At 36.5% G+C, this 25187-nt stretch overlaps 1 long non-coding RNA gene across 2 annotated transcripts in view; it reads left to right on the top strand.

Moving 5' to 3' along the window:
* The window catches only part of LOC309868217, a 256290-nt gene that overhangs the window by 139028 nt on the left and 92075 nt on the right, over positions 1-25187 (top strand). The window contains exons 1-2 of one of the 2 annotated variants that reach the window (XR_014313578.1): positions 9303-9473; positions 14160-14260. This is a non-coding gene — a long non-coding RNA (uncharacterized lncRNA). Of the gene's footprint in view, positions 1-9302; positions 9474-14159; positions 14261-25187 lie in introns of those variants that run through there. The other variant, XR_014313577.1, reaches the window with a different exon arrangement.

Raw genomic sequence — 25187 nt, 5'->3', positions numbered from 1 at the left:
ATATTCTTAGACACATAAAGAAGAAATAAAAATAAATCTCCTAGTGAAGATATAAAGCTACTGTCAATAAGGTTGTGAACATTTAGGTCTACTAGCTTATCTATAATTTTTCTATTATCTCTATGAAATTTTGATCAACTTGTATTAATCATTTTATAATTAAATTATTCTAAATAAATCACAATGATTCTCATGTATTAAACATTTTTGAGGACTTGATTTTTGACTAGAATATTCTGCTATAAGTATGTGCTACTATTTAATTTATTTAATCATTTATTGTTCCACAATTAGAAAGTTTTCAAGTACTGTTTTACTTCTTATAATAACAGTTTAAAAACTATCATTTATATTACCTGTATTTACTTCTTACAAAAATAGTTGCCTATATTTACCTACAATAATAGTTGACTTATCTTTGAATCATTTGCTTGCAAAATAGAAAATTGAGATCTAACAGTTCTTACATTTTTTGTTGTTAACTAGGCCCCCTATATGATTTTTTTAAAAAATCTACCTTTATGGCTAAAGTTACAGATCTGTAACAAATATTTGAAAGCAAATCATGGTTCTTAGAAAAATATTATTTTTCTTAGTTAAAAACTTTAACTTATGATAACTATTTCTTCTAGTAGTTTTCTCCCTCAAGATACTGAAAAATAAGAATTACTGTAAGTGTTAACCATCTTAATAATGTTTGTGTGTGGTGGGGTGGTCTGAAGCACCATTAAAAAAAAATAAATCCGGAAAAAAATGTACCAAGGAAATGTCAGTATTTTTCAATGGGTCAGGAATAACAGAGCATCAGTTGAACGTAATAATTTTCTTTGTTAAGATTCATTTTCTCTGTTGGTCATCATGTTGACATTTCCAGTAGATGGCATTATTATACTAAAGAACCAATAATATAGGACATATTCTTGAACATTTTGGAAAGGAAGGGAAGAAGGTAAGGAATTATTACTCAATGAAGTCTGTTAGGTGTTGGTCTTTTTATATGTGTAATTACACTTAATGCACACAATGATCCTTATAGGTAGGTATTATTTAAACTGAGGCTGACAGAATTTAAGAAATTTAGTGTTCTCAAAGCAAGTAAGTGACAAGGTCCAGGATTGTAATCTAGATCTGGCTGATTCAAAATACCTGGGTGGCTACTATGTTTAGAATCTGTGGCATTACAATGAAAATATTCATTCTATAGAAACAGTTTTAAATGAATGAGGTTGATACCATCCAAATTTGGGGGGCGTAGTTTAGAGTTTTGTTGTTGTTTAATGAAATACTCTCAACTTAAAAAAAAAAAAAAAAAGGAGAGAGTCATTTCTGTCACGGTGGAACAAAGACATCTGAAAACTCTGTTCCTTTTTAAAAGCAATGAGAACACTGCCCCCACCCCCCGAAAGTGAAAATCGATGTTTTCAGAACTCTAGGAATTAATTAAATATCACAACAATCTGGAGAGAGCTTATACAAAAAATATTACTGAACGTTGGTAAGAACAGCAATATCTATGACCTTGTAAGTTGTTCTGTTCTCATTCTCTTTTCCCTAGCACCAAGGTAATTTTGAAAACCAGTAGCCTGTAGCCACAATAGTTGTGAAATCCAGCAGCTTAAAGATACTTAGAAAAAGGAAGAATGGGATTGAATATCTCCCAAATGCCCCATTCCAAGAGAGTCGTTAATATTCTACCTGTCGAGCAAATCTCTGGAAAAGCCCTTCACAGAATTTGTTTATATTCAGTCTGACTCAGAGCTCACTCAGAGGGAGAAGTTCTTTCCCCTGGAGTCTGTCAAAAAGCCATTAACATCAATTATTTAGCATTACCACTATCTGAGAAAACACCAGTTGACCAAAACAAGTCCGAATATAAAAACTTAAATGAAAAATTAGGGAGATAGAATGTTCATTGGAGGCTTTTAGAAGCTTGAATTTATTACGGGATGTCTTCAAGTCCATGTACATGTGAGGGCTGTCAACATGCCTGGAGAGACCTGGGAGAACACTAATTTCTCATCTCTGGATGAATATGAAATTTTGTACAAGCTGGAAGCCAAGGCTAAGGTAGAGTTGTAAATTGCCAAGCACTGAAGTCTTGCCCTGATACATACAAGAGAGACCATCAGCAAAAAGTAAGAGGTTTACTGGTTCATGGTATTTAAGGAAATCTCTGTCTAATCATTGGGTTGCCAGTAAGCTAAGCAAACAGAGACATTAGTGGCTGTACACACACACACAATAAAGACTATGAAGAATTAGCCCAGAAAATTTCCAAGCAAACAGTAACTACTACTACTACAATAAAAACTATAAACAGCAATGAAAATAAATACTTGGTAAGGAGGAATCTCATTTTTAAAGTTACCACATTATAATATTGTATCACCATTTTGTGGGGCAAAAACATTATCAAGCAAGGAGAGAAACGAGGAAATGTGATCCATACAAAGGAGGAAAATCAATGAATGAAAGCTGCGTATAAAGAACCAACTCAGGGGTGCATGGGTGGCTCAGTTGTTAAATGTCTGCCTTGGGCTCAGGTCATGATCCCAGGGTCCTGGGATTAAGCCCTGCATTGGACTCCCTGCTGCATGGGAAGCCTGCTTCTCTCTCTCCCACTCCCCCTGCTGTGTTCCCTCTCTCGCTGCATCTCTCTCTGTCAAATAAATAAGTAGATCTTTAAAAAAAAAAAAAAAAAAAAAAAAGATGAACTCAATCCATAGGTAAGTAGAAGAAAGGAAATAACACAGATGAGAGAAGAAATAAATGGAAATTGAAAGGCAAAAGAGCAAATCCAGAAGATGAATATTTGGTTCTTGAAAAGACCAACAAAATTGACAAATCATTAGCTTAGAATAAACAATAAAGAGCTAGACCCATTACTAGAATCAAGAGTGAAAGTGGGTATTATTACTGACATCTACATATCTGAAGAGATTTTACAAAGAAACACTGTGAACAACTATACCATAAACTGCACAACCTTTGTGAAGGGAATAAGTTCCTAGGAAGACACAAACTACCCCAACTGACTCAGGGTGCAATCTGTGTTCACAGATCAGAAAAAACTTATTGTTGTTAAGATGGCAATACTCCTTAAATGGATCTACAGAGTACATGTAATCCTCTCAAAATCCCACCTGCCTTTTTCGAAAAATGGCCCTAACAGTCATATGGGGATGCAAGGAACCCAGATCACCAAAACATACTGAAAAACAATAAAGTTGGAGGATTCATGTTTTCCAATTTCAAACCTTTCTGTAAAGCTACAGTAATGAAAACAGTGTGTTTACTGGCACGGGGATCAATAAATGGAGTAGAATATAGATTCCAGAAATAGTTTCTTAACTTTGTCAGTTGATTTATAAGGAGTGTCAAGACAATCTAATGTGAACACAAAAGTGTGTTTTTAACAAATGGTGCTGGGGCAACTAGATTTTTATATGTGAAAAAATGGACTTGGACCCCATGTCACACCATATAAAATATTAACTCAAAGTCCTACATTTAATAGCCTATAAAATAGCCTATATAGCTCTTAGAAGAAATATAGGAGTAATTCTTCATGACTTTGGGTTAGGCAATAGTTTGTTAGATATAATATCAAAAGAGTAAGAGACAGTATTATATGTCAACTGAACTCCAATTTAAAAAAAATTAATGAGATAAAAGAAAAAATAGATAAATTAGATTCTACCAAGATTAAGAGAAACTTCTGTGCTTTAGAGGACACTATGAAGGAGTGGAAAGGCAATGTACAGAATGAGAGAAATATTTGTAAATCATATATCTGATTTAAAAGTATATGTCTAGAAGATAAAATTCTTAAAACTCAAAAATAAAAAGACAACCCAACTAAAGATGGACAAATGCTTTGAACAGATATTTCTCCAAACAAGTTACAGAAGTGACCTACCTATAACTACATGAAAAGATGCTCATCATTAATTATTAGAGTAATACAAATTAGAACCACCATCAGAGAAACTGTGTAATACCCCTTAATAGCTGAAATTGAAATTAATAGATGATAACAAGTGTTGGTGAGGGTATAGAGAAATTAGTACCCTCCCATATTGCTTCTGAAATTGCACTTTGGCACATTGTTTAGCAGTTCTTCCAAATGGAAAACACTAAGTTGTCATGAATGGATCCAAAAATTTTACTCTGTCAGTATAAATCCCCTGTCCACCAATGTGTAGAGCAACATTATTCATACTACCTCAAGTGTAAACAACTCAGGTGTCCATCAGCTAATGAGTAGATAATTAAAATGTGGTGTATCGATACAGTGGAATATTATTCAGCAATAAATAGGAATGAAGTGCTGATACATGCCACAGCTTTGAAAAGACGCTGTGTGAAAGAAGCTAACAAAAAACAACAAAAGAGAGCACATTGTCTAATTCCACTGATGTGTAATGTCCAGAATAGGCAGATCTATAGATCCAGAAAGATTAGTTGTTCCTTAGGCTTGGAGAGGTGGAGGAAAGAGCATTGGACTGACTGCTAATGGGTATGAGGTTTCTTTTTAGGGTGATGATTTACAATTATTTGAATATACTAAAACCCACTGAAATATACACTTCAGAAAAGTGAAATGTATGGTGTGGGTATTATCTCATTAAAACTTATAAAAATCTGTAACACAAATGCAGGTTTTCTTTTCAAACGGGTAAAGTGTGCCTATTCTTGGGGATGTGTAGGAAGAATATCTAGCATATATTAATACCTTCTTTGGGTCAATGACTTTAGAAATATGATCTCTAAAATCTTTGTCATTTTACAGATAAAGAAATGTTATGTTAGAGGTTAACTACTTTCCACAGGGTCACACATCTAATAAGTGCTGGAGCCCAAGTCTATCTCTTTTGCAAAGCTTGTATACTTTTATCCTCCATTCTGTGGTTCATTGAAAAGATGTTTCATTATTTTCATTGTTATATGTATATCTATATTTTTGCTCTAAGGGTGATAACTGCCCTCATGTTAGTTTTGATTATTGCCAAAAACAAGTTGAGAAGAAATGTAAATTTTCTCTTTTCACACCACTTTATTAATTACTAATTTCAAAGCTTGTCAGTTTGTGACATTCTGTTTGGTATATTGAATAGACTTGGTACTGTGTTGACAGAGGCTTCTTGTCCATCTGTAAACTGAAACTAAACTCTGAAATAAGGAAGATGAATGTTCGGGGGTGGGATTTTTCTTGGTATAAAAATATGAGTTTTCTTTCAAGTTGATTAATAATGTAGTCCTTCACTTCCACAAAACAGTTTAGAAAAGCAAGAAATAATCTTAGTTTTCAAATATATGCATTGGTTTTAGAGTTGGTATTATCATACTAAAGTTGAGCTGGTTTTGAGGAAATTATATATGCATCTATGTAGGGTTTGTTAACATTTTTCACTTGTAAAGAAATTACATATAGTATTCTTTCAAGAGGCAGACTACCTCAATACATTGATGATGATTCCCTGAATGTTTAAGGAACAGGGTACTTTCTCTCCCTGGGTCTCATTTTCTAAAATGAAGCACTATATTAGCCACTCCTTCGGGCCCTTTCCAGCTTTTTGATTATATAACACTCTGAGTAGCACGCAGGTACACCTGCAAACCTGCCAAGAGTTCCTCAGAATCATTAATGATTATTCATGGCAAGGGAAGCAGAGGCAACATTGACTCTGAAAGCCGATCCTTCTCACTGGAGAAGTGCGCTCTTGTGTTACAGTGTTTTTGTGTATGAGAAATGCCACCTGCCAGTACGTGAAGGTCTCTGAGCACAAGGGATCGACTCAGTGCCCTTCATGTTGAAACATCTCCTGCAAGCCTAGCACAGTGTACCTGTGGTGAGGGCAGTAGTATGATGCTTACAATGATGTTTTTGAGAGCTTCTGCTACACACATCCAGCTTGATCTTTGTCTCTTGCCAAAAGATTTGTGACAAATCTAGGATATCTTTTTTTTTTTTTTAAAGATTATGCTTAAAAGTTGCTTTTAATCAGAATTTTTTTTTGAAGTACTCTAAACCGAATGTCCTCTTGGTGCCTTACACATATCTTTAAATGGCATTCCATAGTAAAAAAAAAAAAAAAAAAAAAAAGAGTAAATTATCTGAAAAGAGAACAATGTGTGCTAATAGTATCTCAGAAAGAAAAATTATAAATGATTTGCAGAATCACGAGAGTTTTTATTCTTGAGCCTCTTCTTGCCATGTAGAGCAAATTCATTTTTAGTGACATAAACTAACAATTATGCATGGGTTCTCTACTAGCATAATTAAGAGTCTAAGATTAGGAAGCATCTAAAAAATTTAGGATAATATTTTAAGTTTAACTTGTTTTTAATTAGCAAGATGAGATAAAATACAGATGGATTTTAGTACATTATTTAAAAATCACGTTTGCTTTCAAGCCTATTCTTTTTGTTTCAATTCCCAGGATAGTTTGCCCGAAGACTGGGAAGAGTCAAGGTTGCCGTAATGGGTAACCAAATACTGGGAAGGGCTGAACAGGATTTCTAAGGACTAGTCATTTTTGTTGCTTAAAGTAGTCAGGGCTAGCTATGTTCTATATTACTGCTGCTTATAACCTCAGGAGCTTAAAGAATCAGAAACCAATAGCAATGAACTAAAGAGACACCACTTTCAACCTTAGAACTCTTTAGAATGCACAAATCTATTTTCTCCCTACAATTACATCTTACAATTTTTTTCTAAGAAAATAAGAAAAATACATGCTCAATGTAAAAATTTTGGAAAATACAAAATACAGAGAAGATTAAAAATGCTCTTATTAATATTTTAGTATATGTCATTATAGCTATTATATTCTTTTAATAAACTTTTGTACTTAGTTAATCTAGCCCATATCTGTAGGAATTTTGCTGAAATAGTAATAGGAGATAATTATGGGGAAGTTGTATCAAATAGTTTTACATCCTGAGAGAAACCTATATTGATATGAAATGAACAAACATTTTAGAATTTTCTGAAAAAAAAAAAAAGAAGAGGGAGAAAGAAAAGAAAAAGAAAAACAGTTTTATTTAAGCCCAAGTGAGGACAGCTGCCCTAGATAAATAACCTTCACAAAGAAGAGAGTGCTGCAGAGAAGAAATGTTTAATACAGGGTTACCTATGTTTTTTGTTACAACAAGAGTTACAGATCATCATGATGAAGGGCATTTCAGAAAATTGCAGACATTATTTTATGGGTTTAGTATGGGCAAGTTTGTAGGCTTCAGAGGTATGGGCATGGAACTTAGGGAGATTTTTATTCTTCAGTTTGAAATGTTTCTTGGGTTATTCACTAACGAAGCAGATGTACAGTGTGTGCTCAGGGCTGAAATAGAGCCTATACTTTGAAGTTGGGCAAAGTCATTTTGACCTTGGTAAAAGTATGGCTTCCCAGGGGTGTAGAGGCAGGACACACAAACTTTAAAAGTTGAAAATTTCCTTTCTCACATGTTTACAAATGATGAAATGTTTGATAGCTCCTGGTTCACCTGTTTTCTGGGTCTTGTATAGTACAAGCTTCTGGGTTATTCACTTCAGAAAGTTAGGTGCAGTTAATGGGTTTTTCCTTACAAGATAGGCAGATAACTTGGCTTTAGTCTATGGAAAAGAGAAGATACTGAAAAATGAGCAAAGGATAAATATAGGCAAGGATGTCTGGAAGGAAAAAATATTCAAGCAAACCTTGAGATGTTGTCTTATGAGTAATTTAGACTGTTTAAACTGTGTATCAGACACATCTTGCAATTTTCAGATTTTTGTGGTTTCATGTGTGTCACCCTTGGTCACTGATCCACCTATGTCACTGCTATGGTGACACACTCCATGCAGGCTGAGTGATTACCACTGCCTGGAACCAGCAACCGTACACCCAGACTCACTGACATTCCCAAAGAGTAAAATATGCAGTTTGCTAAGTACTATTTGGAGCAATAAAAGAACACTGAAGGAGGCAAGGAAAACTTTGCTGGGACTTGAAAAATTGCTAAGATTTCATTAGATGAACAAATTGGAGCGGAGGATTTGCCATGGAGAAAAGCAGAGACATGGAGCTCAAATAGGAAGTTGTTACAATCATCCTCATAATGATGAAATAAAACTACTACAGTGCCTTGGGAAATGTAAGAAGAGAATTATCTGAGACATAATTACGTGATGGAATTGACATATTTAAGAAACTGAAAGGATGTAACAGGAAGTGAAAGCAGGTGAGAAAAGGAATAGCTGAGGAATCCCAGGTTCCTGGTTTAGGCAACTAGGCTGATAATGAAACTAATCACCTTGGTAAAGAATTCAGGTAGAAAATTCTTTAGGTTATAGTGGTGATGAGATCATTCTTTGATGTTTTGCATTCAACATGTTTGTAACATATCCAAGTGGTGTTCCGTAAGGAACAATCAGGCTATGGGAGAGAAGTATGGGAAAGACTAGAGCTGGTGGCTTCGACTTCCAGTTAACTGAAGATCAGACCTATAGGCATAGAAAAGGGAATACAACTGAGACTGGACATTTTGGGCAATGCTAACATTTATGCTTTAGGAAAAGGTGAGTAAAGTCAAAGTAACTGAGAAGAAGAAAGAAGTGAATGAAAAGATAGCAATGAAGTGACAGAGAATTTATTTAAGAAGTGATAGCATCCGAGAAGTTCAAAGGTTTGTGTTCCTATGATAAACTGTAAAATTACAAGGCCAACAGAAATTACATATCAAGAGATATTATTCCCAGTTCCTGGAAGAATACTTCAGGACATCTGTTGCTGCTTTTAGAGGGGTCATCTAATAATACTAGTTTCTTAGGTGTGACTACTTAGTGGCATAAACCAAATTATTTCCATGAAGCTTTTGTATTGTCTATACTGGTGACTGGAAACTTCCTTGTGTTACATTCACATCACTTTTACATTTATTAGGCATTCAACAAATATTTATAGAGTGTCCACCCTATATAAGAGGTAAGACACACTTTTAGTGAACTCTATAAAAAGGCAAAGACCCTTGCTCTTGAGAAACCAATATTCAAGAGATAGAACAATAAATTAACATAATACATACTTTTATAAAAGGTAATAAGTGCTATGGAAAAACTAAAAGGGAATAAATAAGAACAGGAGTGTAGTGGGTTTGGGGCTGGATAGTCTGCAGTATTAAATGGTGCAGGAGACCTCACTGAGCAATTGAGGTTGGTCAAATATAAAGAGGAGGAGTTGGTCAAGTGGATACACGAGGAAAGAGCATTCCAAGCTCAAGACGGGTGCAGGTTCAGCATGCGTGGGAATCTGGAAGGAGACTGCAGATGTAGGCAGAGTAAGCAATGAAGAGCAGGTAGATTCTGTAGGGCCTTGTCTGACTCTTATTAGCAATAGGAAAAGAAAAGAAAAGAATCTTTTGCAGGTTTTCATCAAAGGAGTGACCTGATCTGACTTGCCATTCAAAGGATCATCTTGGCTGCTCTATTGATGGTAGACCTTTTTCTTTTTTTTTAATTCCATGGTTACTGCTACTGCCTGATGCATAAAAGTGAAAATAGGAGAGCTAGGAAAAGGTTAGCTACAGGTAAAAGATGATGATGGTTTCAGGGTGGTATCAGTGAAATAGTGAAAAATGGATGGACTCTGGATGTATTAGTGGATGTATTAGGAATATAGAGTCTGCAGTATTTCCTTTACAATAAAACAATTTTGTATAGTAGTCAGCTCTACCAAACGTTTGGCAAAGGACCTTATGAAAAAATATTTTGCAAGGTATTTAATCCAATGTTAATATGTTACCATCAGATTCATCGTCCTAAAATTTATGCCAGTGGGTGTTGTAGTTAGCACTGTGTTTATATCACTGGACTCTGCAAATATGTATCTGATGGGTTTCATGATGTGTAAACAGGATAACTTGTGAGGTGGTAGAAATTATACTTGTACTTTCCCCAGTGGCTTTAGATGGAATATACTTTCAGGTTGTTTCTCCCTTCCACAGATTCTGTACTTCAAGTCTCTGAATATCTAAATAATTATCTTGTCATGACTCTCTCAGTTATGTTTGTCTAGTTGGTATACTTTGCATGTTATAAACTAACATTTTAAGTTAACATTATATCTTGAGACATATAATATTGTATTACTACTGGCCAAAACCTTTGTGAGAGTGTTATGAATGCAGAATTTGGTTAAATTGAGAGGCACATTTGGATGACTTCATAAATATTGATTTAAATACATGCTGGTCTTAGAAAATTACAGTTTTCATGGTTTGATCAAATAATGCAGTTTTGCGACATTGCTGATTTTGTTATATTTCAGTTTTCCTCAATAGCATCAGAATGCTCTTCTCTTTAGGTTAGACATGGCACGATATTTAACTGTCTAGTTTCCCTTTAGTGGCAACTTTACTAGATGAGTATGTTGTCTTGGGCAAAAACAAATAGGTGTGTTAAGCAAACCCTTACAACTAGTCTTTTTATTTTGTTTTATTTTACTGAAATAAAAATAGTAAAAATTACTTTTGGCTAACAGTCTAAATTGTTACAATATATAACCAACTGAGCTCAATGTATATGAGCATACACACACACTGGTAAGTGTCTGCATGTGCACACATACATATGCAAGCCCGTGATGTTTAGCCATAATTATCAGCTAGTGAAATTAAGCTCAACATAGCTATTATATTTGTAGCCATTGTGTATTGTGTTTTCATTAAGTACAGACAAATAATGAAATGTTTTTTTCTAGTTAACCTATGGCCTAAATCTTACATTTAACCTGAATATCATGAATGTTTGTGTTTGATTAAGGGCATGACACATGTATCATTTGTTTTAAGGTTAGAAGGAATAGAAATGCAAAGATGTTAAGTAACTGGGCAGGTCCCATTTCTTCTTGTGGTTTGTAATATAAGTGAATAAATTATTGCTTACATTATAGTTTCTGAGACGGATATTGCAATAGACTGGTGGCTATCAAGGAGCGCTCTTAAATTTTTGAGTTAACTTTTTGTTAATACATGCATTTTGTTTGGATAACAAAGCAGAGCTAGAGTGAAAAACACTATTTTTAAAAACACAACTGAAGGGCACTGCTCTGCCCCTCTGGGAGTGGCATGATTGCTCTCCTAAAGTACCTGGACATTTTTTAACAAGACACCTTGAGAGACCTCTTTATGTCGGAAAGCAAGAGCCCTCCAGGGTATGTTTGAAGGAGACTGATGGCTGGACTGCTCAGCATAAGAAATAAATGGTTACTGGAAGGTGGGAGAGAAAAAGAGAGAGTCAGAAACATAATGGTTGTTGGGGGACAGTAGAGAAATAATTAAGAGTGAGAAATTCCTAGGAGAGGGATAATTAAAGGACTGTAAGGACAGTTCTTTTTTGTTGTTGCTGTCTGGAGCTGGAATCACACTCCCCTGTAGTAGTGTCTGCTCTATACCCAAATTTCTTGACTAAATGCTTTTTTGGTAAAGGAGAAGGCTATATGTCTGTGATAGCTGCTGAATAGAGAGAAGAGAATAAATATGTTGGGTCAAACACGAGTCAGAATTTAGCATGAGAAGAAATCAGAATTAGGGATAACAGAAGGCAAGCTTCCAGATTTGAGGAAAATTCTTTCTAAGGAGGTTGCCCTGGACATGAGAGAGGAATTAGAGGCAAGCATAAAGCAGAGAATGACGCCTGGATTCTACTTGCCTTGGTTGTTGCTTTGAGTCTTCACTTCTTTATATTCAGAAAGCTTAAACAGCAGTTATAAATGTAGAAGGATTTGTTCTAACTCCAAGAGTGGAGGCAGGTTGTTATTCCCGGGCTCCTAGCAGCTTGGGAATACAGTAGGGAATCTCTGAAACATTTCAAACATTTGAAAACTCTAACAGAAACTGAAAAACTTCTCACAATGAGGTGACATGAGCTAAATAATCTGTCAAATATCCCCTCGAGAACAGAATTATATCCTCTCGGTTGATAATTGTGTAATGGTATCTCATGCCTATCAGAAGCTCTGATTAGCAGTTAGATGTATTTGATGGAACAAGGAGGAGAAAACAATTATTAAAAATTTCAATTTCTGTTTCTGCTTGTTCCTCCTGGACTGAGGTGTGCCTTCTCATTTTGAAGTCCTCTGTGTTTCTTGAGCAGATAATGAGACTATAGAACTGCAACAAAGACAGATGTCTGTTAACTCCTAGAGTCAGTCCCTTCATAGAAGACTACTTCACTGTGGAATGGGTGGGAATGGCTCACCTGTCCTGTTAACTATAAGCAGCTTCTCAAGGAAGTCAGTAAAAATCTCCGTAGAAGCATCTACAAATTTATGGTGGTGACTGCAGGCACAGAGCCTTTGGAGATTCTCACATCTCCTATTGTGGTTTGAAGAGCGTGCCAGCAAAAAAAAAAAAAAAAAAAAAAAGAAGAAGAAGATTTGCAGCTGAAACCCAGGATTCAGTCTGCCCTGCAGCCCCTGGAAGAATCTTAGTTTCCCTACAGATCTCAGCCAAGTCTCCTACTGATTTCTACCCTCCCCACCACCAGAGAATTGTGCAATATATATTGTCTCTGAGTCAGCCAATGTTTTGTTTTGCTTTGTGAATTTTCATTTTTTAAAACTGTAGTCCAGGATCTTATTTCTTTATTTTTTTTTTAAATACAATTTTCACAAAGCTATTTTAAACATTAAGAAAGAACTAGAAAAGGCATGGTTGGGAAGATATCTGGTCATGGTTTTCAACAACTAGCCTTTACTGAACACCCATTGTGTGTGGAAGTGGAAGGTACATAGTGATACTTTTGGGACTAGTCCCAAAATTTCCTCCTCTAAAATGTGATGCCATTGAGAATAAGCATGATCCCTTTTTAGTTCCCTACCTGACCTAGTTCCATACATGTGAGATGAATGAAGAGGTTTTCTTTTTCTCTCTAAAGACTTAGATTATGAGACCTTGAAGGAAGAGAGGCCATGTGTTGGAGGATTTGGGGAGACTGGCCCCTGGCTACAGACAACAACTGAGTTCTTAAATCCTGGGAAATACCTTTTCTTTGTGGATGGACAATTCGTTACCTCATTTGGGACATTTGTGTCAGCTGTTGGAGCTCTTAGAAGTGCATCTCACCAAAATAGAGATTCTTTATTGAATCAGAAATAGAGTGTCGGGGTACCTGGGTGGCTCAGTGGGTTAAGCCTCTGCCTTTGGCTCGGGTCATGATCTCAGGGTGCTGGGATCGAACCCCACATCAGGCTCTCTGCTCAGCGGGAAGCCTGCTTCCCCCTCTCTCTCTGCCTGCCTCTCTGCCTGCTTGTGATCTCTGTCTATCAAAAAAATAAATAAAATCTTCAAAAAAAAAAAAAAGAAATAGAGTGTCACATGAATCATTCTTATGAGTACCCTAGTTAAGAATTATATTTTAATTTGAAGGGTTTTTTTTCCCCCCTTTCAATTTCTATGATGTCTTTCAAAACATGTTAATGGAGTTCATGGAGAAAATTCATTAAAGAGGTACTCGAAATAAGCAAATCTGACTTTATCACTAATTAGCAGTGTCTGCCCTATTATCCCATTGGTAGTGTTTTAAGGACCATAACATGATAAAATTTTGTTAAAATTTTAAGAGGCTGTTAGGTTCAAATCTTGCATATTATAAAACAGTAGTTAAGATCCTGGTACTTGAAGTCAGATCCTGGGTTTGAGTGTTGTTTCTGCCTTGTGTTAATTTGGCCATGTGACTTAGCCTCTCTGAGCCTCTGTTATTTCATCACCTGACACCTACTAAGTGCTCAACAGATACTATTTGTAATCACAGTATTGTATTTATTATATTGTGCTCCAACTTATTTTAAGCCAAATTTATTCTATAAAATAATATAAAGAACCCCGTGCTACCAGTCATTTTCTGGGAAAGCATTTAGGGTTAGTTTTCTTAGGAATGCATTATAAGATGATGAATAACATGATTTTTAAAAAATTGATCTCATAACAAAGAGTAGAGAGTCTTCTATATTAAGGGGGAAAATAGTTGTATTAAATTTGTCCAGGTAAGGAATGAACAAAGTTCTACCATAGTACCTAAACTGTTCAAACAACAGGAAATAACATCCTGTTAGTACATAGAGATTTAAGGAAAGAAAGCGTTTGGAGTAACAGCCAGGTTATTATATATTCCCTTACAGATAAAATATTGAAAATAAGGAAATGAATACAAGGAAGAAAAATCTGGCCTGTGCTAGCTGAAGTGTGCACAACAGCCCTATTTCCTGTACTGCCAATTGTGGTAAGTAATGGCTGTGGTAAAGGCAGTGGTCTGTGTGCAAGAAAATATTTCACCTGTCTGGTTTTATGGAATTGCTGGAGAGCAAGAAAGCATCTGGATTTAGGGAAAGGTCTTGGATATCAGTAAGACTGCAGCTAGAAAGGTCTTGTTTAACTAAGAGGACATATTCTTACAACACTTGAAGACCATTATTTGTGTGTCCATGGGGAATCTACATAAATGTGTAAAATGAAGTGAAGTCAAGGAGTCTTATAGAGTTACATGAATAATGGTGGTCTTAGATGTCATGGCTCTTGAGTATAGGAAGCATTAAGGAAATAATGGAGTTACGTTATTATGCAGAGGCTCTGTCAAATAGAGCAGAGTGGGGTTTTTATTTTTGGTTTTTGTTTGTTTGTTTTAGAGCAGAGTGTGTTTTAAGGTATAGTGTCAATTCCTGGTAGATTTGATAAAGTTCTCTGATTTTTATTAAAAAAAATCTTCTGAACTTCACAAAAGATGAATTTTATTGTATTTAAAAAAAAGTGAACCCGACGTGTTTAACCAAGATGAAGGCAGTAATTAAAGAGAACTCTCCCTTCCATGTTAGGAGACTTCATCACCCTTTTAAAAGACAAATAACCAACGTTGGTGGCATCACAATTCCGGACTTCAAGCTCTATTACAAAGCTGTCATCATCAAGACAGCATGGTACTGGCACAAAAACAGACACATAGATCAATGGAACAGAATAGAGAGCCCAGAAATAGACCCTCAAATCTATGGTCAACTAATCTTCGACAAAGCAGGAAAGAATGTCCAATGGAAAAAAGACAGCCTCTTCAATAAATGGTGCTGGGAAAATTGGACAGCCACATGCAGAAAAATGAAATTGGACCATTTCCTTACACCACACACAAAAATAGACTCAAAATGGATGAAGGACCTCAATGTACGAAAGGAATCCATCAAAATCCTTGAGGAGAACACAGGCAGCAACCTCTTCGACCTCTGCCGCAGCAACATCTTCCTAGGAACAACGCAAAAGGCAAGGGAAGCAAGGGAAAAAATGAACTATTGGGATTTCATCAAGATCAAAAGCTTTTGCACAGCAAATGAAACAGTTAACAAAATCAAAAGACAACTGACAGAATGGGAGAAGATATTTGCAAACGACATATCAGATAAAGGACTAGTGTCCAGAATCTATAAAGAACTTAGCAAACTCAACACCCAAAGAACAAATAATCCAATCAAGAAATGGGCAGAGGACATGAACAGACATTTCTGCAAAGAAGACATCCAGATGGCCAACAGACACATGAAAAAGTGCTCCATATCTCTCGGCATCAGGGAAATACAAATCAAAACCACAATGAGATATCACCTCACACCAGTCAGAATGGCTAAAATCAACAAGTCAGGAAATGACTGGTGCTGGCGAGGATGCGGAGAAAGGGGAACCCTCCTACACTGTTGGTGGGAATGCAAGCTGGTGCAGCCACTCTGGAAAACAGCATGGAGGTTCCTCAAAATGTTGAAAATAGAACTGCCCTATGACCCAGCAATTGCACTATTGGGTATTTACCCTAAAGATACAAATGTATTGATCCAAAGGGGCACATGCACCCGAATGTTTATAGCAGCAATGTCCACAATAGCCAAACTATGGAAAGAACCTAGATGTCCATCAACAGATGAATGGATCAAGAAGATGTGGTATATATACACAATGGAATACTATGCAGCCATCAAAAGAAATGAAATCTTGCCATTTGCAACAACATGGATGGAACTAGAGCGTATCATGCTTAGCGAAATAAGTCAAGCAGAGAAAGACAACTATCATATGATCTCCCTGATATGAGGAAGTGGTGATGCAACATGGAGGCTTAAGTGGGTAGAAGAAGAATCAATGAAACAAGATGGGATTGGGAGGGAGACAAACCATAAGTGACTCTTAACCTCACAAAACAAACTGAGGGTTGCTGGGGGGAGGGGGTTTGGGAGAAGGGGGTGGGATTATGGACATTGGGGAGGGTATGTGCTTTGCTGAGTGCTGTGAAGTGTGTAAACCTGGTGATTCACAGACCTGTACCCCTGGGGATAAAAATATATGTTTATAAAAAATAAAAAATTAAAAAAAAATAAAATAAAAGACAAATAACCATTTTGTTTCCTTAGTCTCCCTCACTTCTTTGGCCTGCTTCTTAAAGGTGGATGATTCCCATTTTTTCTTCGGAGTCTCTCTGTCTTCCTCCTTTCTTCCCTTTTTTCTAGTAATTACATTGTCATTTAAACATTATGCTAAATATCCAAAGCACCACAGGGTATAAAAAATTATTAAGACCTGATCTTTGCCCTAATGTTCCTGGGTTAGGACAGAAAGGTAAGACGATCTGTAATAATATGTGACAAAGGCTGTGTACTTTGGAAACACACAAGAGGTGACATTTGAAGTTCCATAAAGTCCAAATGGGTATTGAGGAATGGGGTGTTTCAGGAATGCGAAATGCACAAAGACTCAGCTGGGGGTGTGAAAGTGCATAGTGTCTTCGGAGACCCATAAGTCATTTTGTGTGTTTGGAATATAGAATGTGTATTGGAATGTGCAGCAGCTGAAGCTAGATAAGTGGGTAACTAATCATTTTATATTTTATTCTGCAGGTAGCACAGAGTAATAAGAGGTTTTTAAGCACTCAGTGGGCTATCTCATTTCTTTTCATGCCTTAACCAGCATCCCTAAGTTAGTTATTCCCGCATCTTTACCTGCAGTTCTGACTTTGTTCCTTAGTATCATAATCATATACGAAACTGCTGACTTATTATTATCCTGCTGTTACTCTAATGAGTTCACTTCAAAAGAACTTACTTTGCTCCTTTAAATTGTTCCTCCATTTGGGCTCCCTTCCTTGTTTTGTGCTGCCGTTCCTCCCAAGTCAGCCAGACTGAGCAAGTCCATGCCACTTTCACCTTCCCTCTTTATTTCAATTCCCCCATAGTCTTCTGTTCACCAAACCCTAGCAGTTTTGCCCCAAAGCACCTCACACCCATTTCCCCATTTCTGCTCCTCCTACCACTTCTTCAGGGCTCAGACTCGCATTCCTTCTCATCCAGATTTTTTCAATGGACTTTTAAATGATTTGGTTATTTTCGTTTTCATTTCCAGTCCATATCAAATATAATGGCACCAGAATTTTCTCGCAGAAATGGGGGTCTCATCTTCTAATTCCTATGCTCAAGTGGTGCCTGGGTGGCTCAGTTGGTTAAGTGTCTCCTTTGGCTCAAATCATAATCCCAGGGTCCTAAGATCAAGCCCTGCATCAGGATCCTTGCTCAGCGGGGTCTGCTTTTCCCGCTCCCTCTGCTGCCACTCCCCCTGCTTGTACTCTCTCTCTCTCTCAGTCACATAAATAAATAAAATCTTTAAAAAAAATAATTTCTATGCTCAAAATCATTTAATGGTTCTTTGCATATGGAATAAAGTACAGATTCCTTATGGCCACAAACCAGGGTCCGTGATCATCATCTGTGTTCTTTCCAAAAATAGCATTTTCCCTTTTCCTCCTTCTTTTTGTAATCTCCTTCCTAAAATGCTCCTTGTCAGAAATCATTCTTAGATCCACCATAATGCTTTAAAACAGACAAACAAACAAAAACAAAAAACCAAACTCTTGATACATCATGGTTAACCTTACATGAAACTCTATTCCTTTAATTATATATTTTTAGAAGACAGAGTGTATTTAGTTATCTATTACCGTGTAACAAATTATCCCCAAATTTAGAAGCTTAAGCTTCTATATATATATATATAACATATATATGTTATATATATATAACATATATATATATATGTTATAACCTCACAGTGTCATTGGGTCAGGAATCCAGGTGCACTTTAACTGGGTCCTCCTGCTCAGGTGTCTTGCCAAGGCTGAAATCGAAGTGCTGCCGTCATCTCAAGGTTCAGTTGCACGGGAGTGGGGGGTGGGGGGTGGATCTGCCTCTGAGCTCAGTTGTTGCAGAATTCAGTTTCTTCCAAGTTGTTGGACTAAGGGCCTCAATTTCTCACTTGTTGGCCGAAGACTGCCCTCCATACTTGCCATGTGGACTTCTCCTTAAGGTAGCTTTCAACATGACAGCTTGTTTTAATGGAAAAAGAGACAGGGAAGGAGGGAAGGAGAAAGTCATTGTCTTTTATAACCTTATCTTGGAAGTGGCATAGCATCACTTTTCTTTTTAAAGATTTATTTATTTATTTATTTATTTCAGAGAGAGAGAGAGAGAGAGCCTGGGTTCAGGGGTGGCAAAAGAAGGAGAGTGAGAAAGAATGTTAAGCAGACTGTGCTGAGGGTGTAGCCTGACATGGGGCTTGATCCATGACACTGAAATCACAACCTCAGCCGAGCCAAGAGTCGAATGCTTAATTGACTGTGCCACCAAGCCTCTCCCAATCACTTTTCCCTTATTCTGTTTCTTAGAATCATGTCACTACATTCAGCACATTTTCAAGGAGAGTGAATTATACAAGGTCAGAAATACAGAAGTCTGGTATCACACAGAGCATTTATAGTTTTGCTCTTTACCTCTGTGTCTAATGATTTAGACATTGCAGGTCTTTCATAATTATCTGGTGAACTGAATGAAAAACACTATTCCAGTTTGCAGCTCAAGTTTATGCTAGCGTTAATAATTTCAGTTAAGAGTGTTTCATTAGAATCAGTCAACGTTTTCGGAGTTTTGTATGTAATAAAAAATGAGGAAAAACATGAAACGTTGCTAAGGGATTCAGTTGGGAGCTCACCAAATGAAACCCTCTCACTTCATTTGGTCAAGATGGCCATAACCTGCTAGCTAGGGAGGGAAACAGGATAGTGTGAGGGGATATTACCCCATGAGATCATTTTCTTGAATTTCACTTGAGGTTAACGATAAAATACAAACTGGAATCAGTTCCAGGCAAGTTTTTTTTTTCAATATTTTTGTTATTTGGTTTCTTAATTTTATGTAAGTATGTGCTTCTTTAAACATTTTAAAATTTAAGGCATTGCTTGGTTTAAGTGATTTTTCTCTATAAGGTATAAATTTGAGGTATTGATAGTTTTGAAATTTAATACTGCTTATTAACTTAAAAGTTTCAGAAATAATGTACTTTTTTAACATTAGTTTAAAATAGTTAACTATTTATGCCATCTTTATATGCTAAAGACTATTTTGGTAGGTATTATAGGCTCAAATCTTGGGGACTATTATTGTATTATAGCCACCTCATTTTATAATTCAGAAATATTATACTTTGACTCCAATGAATTATTTTTATATGGCTTTTCAATGTTATAAACAGATTAAAAGAGCATAATGTGAAGAAGAGAATAAATTCTTTTAGAAATATTCCTGGTTTCGCTTAAGGTTTTATTCATTATTTAGTTCAAAATAACCTCAGCTTGATCTTTTTTATGTGTGTATTATCTATTTTTGAGGTGTTTGAGACCAAAAGAATAAAGCTGAAGTTTCCAGGAGCAGCCAAATAATTGCATTTTGAATTTATAAAATCCTTTCTTTTTAAGCCGACAATAGTGATGAAACATTTGCATTTGAACCTGGCAACATGTAAATTTGAAAGTTTGTAATGAATAAAATTGTGAATTAAATGAAAGAGAGAAATATTACTCTTTTTAAAAAAAAACTCTAATGGAACTACTAAATATGGATTATAAACTAATTTGTTTTTCAAGCAACACATTATCAACGTTTTCAGATCCTTATAAAGTTGTTCAGGTGTTTTCTTCCCCAAACTTCTCTTATCTTCAGGTACAATTTTTAATGCATGTTTTCAGTTCTCTTTAAATATATTATCAAGTCCTATAACCAAGCCAGGTTATATATATTTATATTTTATACCTCTTCCTCAATTTGAGCTTAATGATCAAACCCATTTAGAATTTAAGAATTTGGAAGATAGATAAAAATGAATTCTGAATGGGTTACAGGTAATACCAATTTTACCACATTGCCAACTGTTTTCTCCATAACATGAGATTAAGCACAATGTTAAATAAGAACTAAATTTGATGCTTCTTAGAAGAAAGTGACATTTTTTTTCTAAATATTAATGATTTCATGGGTACTAAATTTTTCAGTTCGGCCTTTGAGATGTGTGTGATCACACACTACATTTTGAGGAAAAACAAAATATATTTTTGGAGACAATCATAATAAAAAAAGAATACCTACAAAAATCCATGTGGATTTTCCCCAGCTGAATTGACATTTCAGTTGTTCAAGTTGATAAAATTAGCTAAAAGTATAGAACATTTAAGAAATGCAAAGTTTCAAAAATAAGTACAGTCTATATATTTTTCACTAAAGGGCAGTTTGACTTTTTTATTCTAAGAATACATGAATTAATCAATGGTTTTGAAATTCCATTCCATTAAATATATTCAAATTTATTTTAAGGTTGGGACTATATATTAAAGCAGCATAAAACTTGACAAAATAATTCTATCATTCCCTGATTTTAAACTATCAAAATGATTTTCATAGTCTTGTGAGTTACAACATGGAAATAATAACTGTAAACTGAGTATATATAAATGGGAGATAAGAAGAAAAGGTAATACCGTGCTAAGACTATGAAACTACCATATTTCAAACTGTTTCCCTGTGGAGGTTATACTGTTTAGAATAAGGTTATGAGTGATTCAAGCCTTTACTTTTCCATGAGAATTTTGTTATGCATGTGTTCATACATGTATACATATTTGAAATGTGTAAGTTGCTGAAAAGTATACAATTGGCCTCACACAGTTCACAGACATGAGGCTCATTCATCCAAAATGATCCTCTCTGGTGGTAGCTTGTTCTTGTGAACTATGTATCAAAAGAATGTGGTAATTCAGTACCACTTACTAGTTACATGATCTTGGGCACATTTACTTAGAACCTCTAAGCCTGTTTCATATCTGTTAAAGACCTGCAACCATAACTTATTTCTTAGGGTAGTTGTGGGGAGTTAATAAAAATAACAGATGCATTATAACTAGCATAATGCCTGGCAAATGTAGGTATTCACTAAATGCTTGTTATTATAAATCCTTCCTTCCACAGCTTTTATTCAGCATTTGTATATGCCACACAGTACTCTAAGGTCTGGGTATACAACGGTGAACAAAACAGATAAATGAGGGATATCTGAGTGGCTCAGTAGGTTAAGCATCTGCCTTTGGCTCAGGTCATGATCTTAGGGTCCTGGGATCGAGTCCTGCATCTGACTCCCTGCTTCTCCCTCTCTTGCTGCCCCTGTTTATGCGCGCACGTGCGCTCTCTCTCTCTCTGTCAAATAAATAAATAAATAAAATCTTAAACAAACAAACAAACATGAATGAGATAGTAAAAAGCATACACATAACCAAGATTATATAAGTAAAATAAATGGTGGATTAGATAATGATAAGTAATAAGGGAAAAATAGGGCAGAGAAGTAGTAAGTACATTGAGGTAGAGGTTGTAATTTTGAATAGTTTGCCGAAAAAAGGCATCACTGAAATGACGACATTTTAGTAAAGACCTGAAAGAGGTGAGGGACCAAGCCATGGGATATCTGGGAGAAAAAGATTTCAAGGGGGGAGGGCTTGGGCCAGTACAGAGTCCCTGGGGTGGGAGCAATAAGGACTCTGTATGGAGTGAGCAAAGGTAGAAGATTAAGGGAGGAGTTAGAGAAGTAATGTGGGCCAGATGGTTTGGACCTAGAAGGAGGCTGCTAAGACCTTGACTTTCTTTGAAAGATTTAGGAAGGCTTTGGAGGGTTTTGAGTAGAGATGTGACTTAATCTGACCTATGAATCAAGGGTCACCCTGGCTGCTGTCTTGAGGCCAGCCTGAAGGGATATGGTTCAAAGGCTATTGTCAGTTTAGGTGAGAGATGATACCTTGGAGATGATGATAGCAGTGGAGGTTGCAAACTATGTTGGCTAATTGATATATACTGAAAATTAAAACAACAGGTTCTGTTACAGGATCAGGTTTAGAGTGTGAAAGAAGGGTCAAAGATGCCCCAAGGTGTGGGGCCTGAACAACTGAAGAGTGCCATTATTGAGAAGGAAAAAATTGGAAGTGTGTATGAGCAGGGGAAGATCAGAATTTCAATTCGGCCTATGTTTTGTTTGCAAATTTTATGAGACATTCAAATGAAGTTGTGGAAATATAGTTGGATTAATTATACTGGAATTCAATTGAAAGATCTGGGCCGGTGGTAAAATTTTAAGAGTCTTAGGCATGCAGATGGTTTCTAAAGCCATGAGACTGAGTGAGATGTCCAAGAGAGTGAAGTGGATAAAGTAGAAAAGATGAACCAGCAAAAAATATTGAGGGTAAGTACACAGAGACAGGAAAAAAAAAAAAAAAGAAAACAAAATAAAAAATGAGACTGATGATATTCTAGAAGCCACAAGAGTAACAGTTAGTGAAATGCTAATGGGTCAAGTAAGGTGAGGACCAAGGATTAACCAATATATTCTACAGGAGGTCATTGGTTACCTTTTCATTAACCAAAACCTAAAGTTTCCTCATTGATTCTGCCCTCCTATAGCCGTCTTCAGCTTTCCCTGAACCACTTTTTGGTCTGCTGTTTTTCTGTTGCCAGACTGCTGTTCATCACCTTTCAGTATTCTTATACAGCTTTTGATTCTATTATAAATGAACTTTCCTGTATTGTCATTGTGTCATGGAATTCTTTCTTCACATCCTGGTGCCTTTCTGTGCATTGGTTTATAATAGCCATTGTGAGTGGAGACCACCCCCTAGTCCTACTCTGCCTTTGAGATTCCCTATGATTGTTCTGCAGTGTTAGCATTGTTTTAAGGCCACCTGCTACTTCTCAGTACTTTTTTTTTTTTTTTTAATCTTTAAGCAAAACTCTTTTCTTTTTCTGGTGCTAATATTATGCATCTAATTTCCATAACCTGCACCACCTCTGTGTCATTATCTCCTGGCATTACTATTGCTACCCAAGTTATTGAATATTTTGGTATTGTCAGTCTCAGGCAACTTGGATCATTATAAGTAGTCCACTGGAAGAGCTCATAGTTTGTCAAATGTTTATTACATCATATGTATATCCCTCATTGTCTCTAAAAAGGCAACACTCACTTATATTTATACACTCTTCTGTGACTTTTAAAAATCTCATTAACTTTAAAAATACACATTTCATTGAGAGCAGATGTAGAGACAATGAATACTTGATACTTTGTAGAAGAAAATTTGGTTTAGTTCTAAAAATATATGCTAAGTACCAAAAATGTGCTAAAGCTTAAATTGGGTGGTAAAGCTTCAGAGTGAGTAAGACAGGGTTATTGCCCTCAGGGAACATGTGGGCAGTATGTGTATGTGTATATGTGTATGTGTTGTGTTGTGGGCTACACAGCACTGAGATAGGCAAGAGACAAGCATACTGTCAAAATCTTATACTCATGTGTGCTTAGTGCATCAAGAACTCAGGTGATCTGAGTGATTAAAGGCAGGACTGTTACTTCAATTTTTACATGTCTTTGTGGGCTACTTCAATACCTGACAGCTTAGCTATCTTTAACTCTGGCTCTGCTCTGTTCCTGGCACTAGTTGAGAATAAGGTGACTGGCACAGATGTGGGGGTGGTCTCACTGTCCGCTCACTGCCCCAAACAATAGGCTCCTGCAATTTGATGGACACAGTGGCTGGGAGGAAGGAGAGGGGAAAAGGTCTAGGAGTGGGAAAGTACTGAGTACTGAGTCAAAGAGGGAAAAATGTGTCTTAAAGTTTCTTTCCTCTTCCTCCCGTAGAGTTTTCAGCCATAAAGAGAAGTGCCTGAGGAAGAGCTCAGTAGAAGTTCCAAGTGAAAGGGGTCTCTGGATGAAAGCACCTGGTAGGGACTACAGGCATGTATGGGAACGTGGCTGGTCAGGAGGGCCCTGAGTCTTTCGCTGTAATTCCTTTCAGAGATTGCAGTGCATTGGCTGTTCATCAAGCTGGGTGTGGGGGAAGATTTCCCCTAGGAGGCCTGACAGGTAAAGCCTTTCTATTTGTCTTTGGTTGGTCCTGAAGGATCACACACAGGTTTTTGGTCAGGAGCTAGACTCTTCAAAATCTAACAGTAGAAATAAGTCTGGGATGCTAAGGGTTGTAAGTGAGAAGAAATTTATTGAGCCTGAGTGTAGGCCAGGGGAGGTATCAGGGAAGCTTTTCTGGAGGCTGTGAATCTGGAGCTGATCTAAATGATAAATAGATGTTGGGCCGGTCTTCTATGAGAAGCATATTCTGAGCTGAGACAGAGATATGAGAAAAACCATGGAGGCATGACTTTAGGTCATGGCCTAAAGTATACTTAAAGATGACGAGTGTCTTAATTTCCTATTGCTGCTGTAACAAATTACTACAACCTAGTGGCTTAAAGTAGCACAAATGTAGTTCTCTTATAGTTCTAACTATCAGAGCCTAAAATAAAGGTGTCAGCAGGGCTATGTGTCCTCTGGAGACATCAGAAAGCAGAAGCTGCTTTCTCCAGCTTCTAGAGCATTCCTACATTCCTTGGCTTGTGGCCCCTTCCTCAGTCTTTAAAGCTAGCAGCATAGCATGCTCTCTGCTCTCCGGTTTGGTTCTTAGATTTTCCCTTTCCGACTGTGATCTTCCTGTGTCCCTCTCCCCTGTGAACACGTTGGGTCCATCTGGATCAATCAGAATAATTCCCCATTTCAAAATGCTTAAACTTAGATCTTGCAAAATCCTTTTCTTCCATGGAAATTAATGTTTTGATGTTCTTTTATTTACCCTGCTGATTAAGGAGGGCTCTCTATCTTAAATAGAGAGCCAAACACATGACATCTGACGCTGGAACAATGAGATGGACATCAGTTTACTGGTCATATATATTCAGAGCTGAGGACACTGCATATAATGCAGGGGTTGC

This window comes from Mustela nivalis (genome assembly GCF_964662115.1).
Source record: "Mustela nivalis genome assembly, chromosome: 6".
NCBI classification, from domain to species: Eukaryota; Metazoa; Chordata; class Mammalia; order Carnivora; family Mustelidae; genus Mustela; species Mustela nivalis.
The sequence above is the reverse complement of the archived record's forward strand: the minus strand, read 5'-3'. Positions and strand labels throughout refer to the sequence as shown.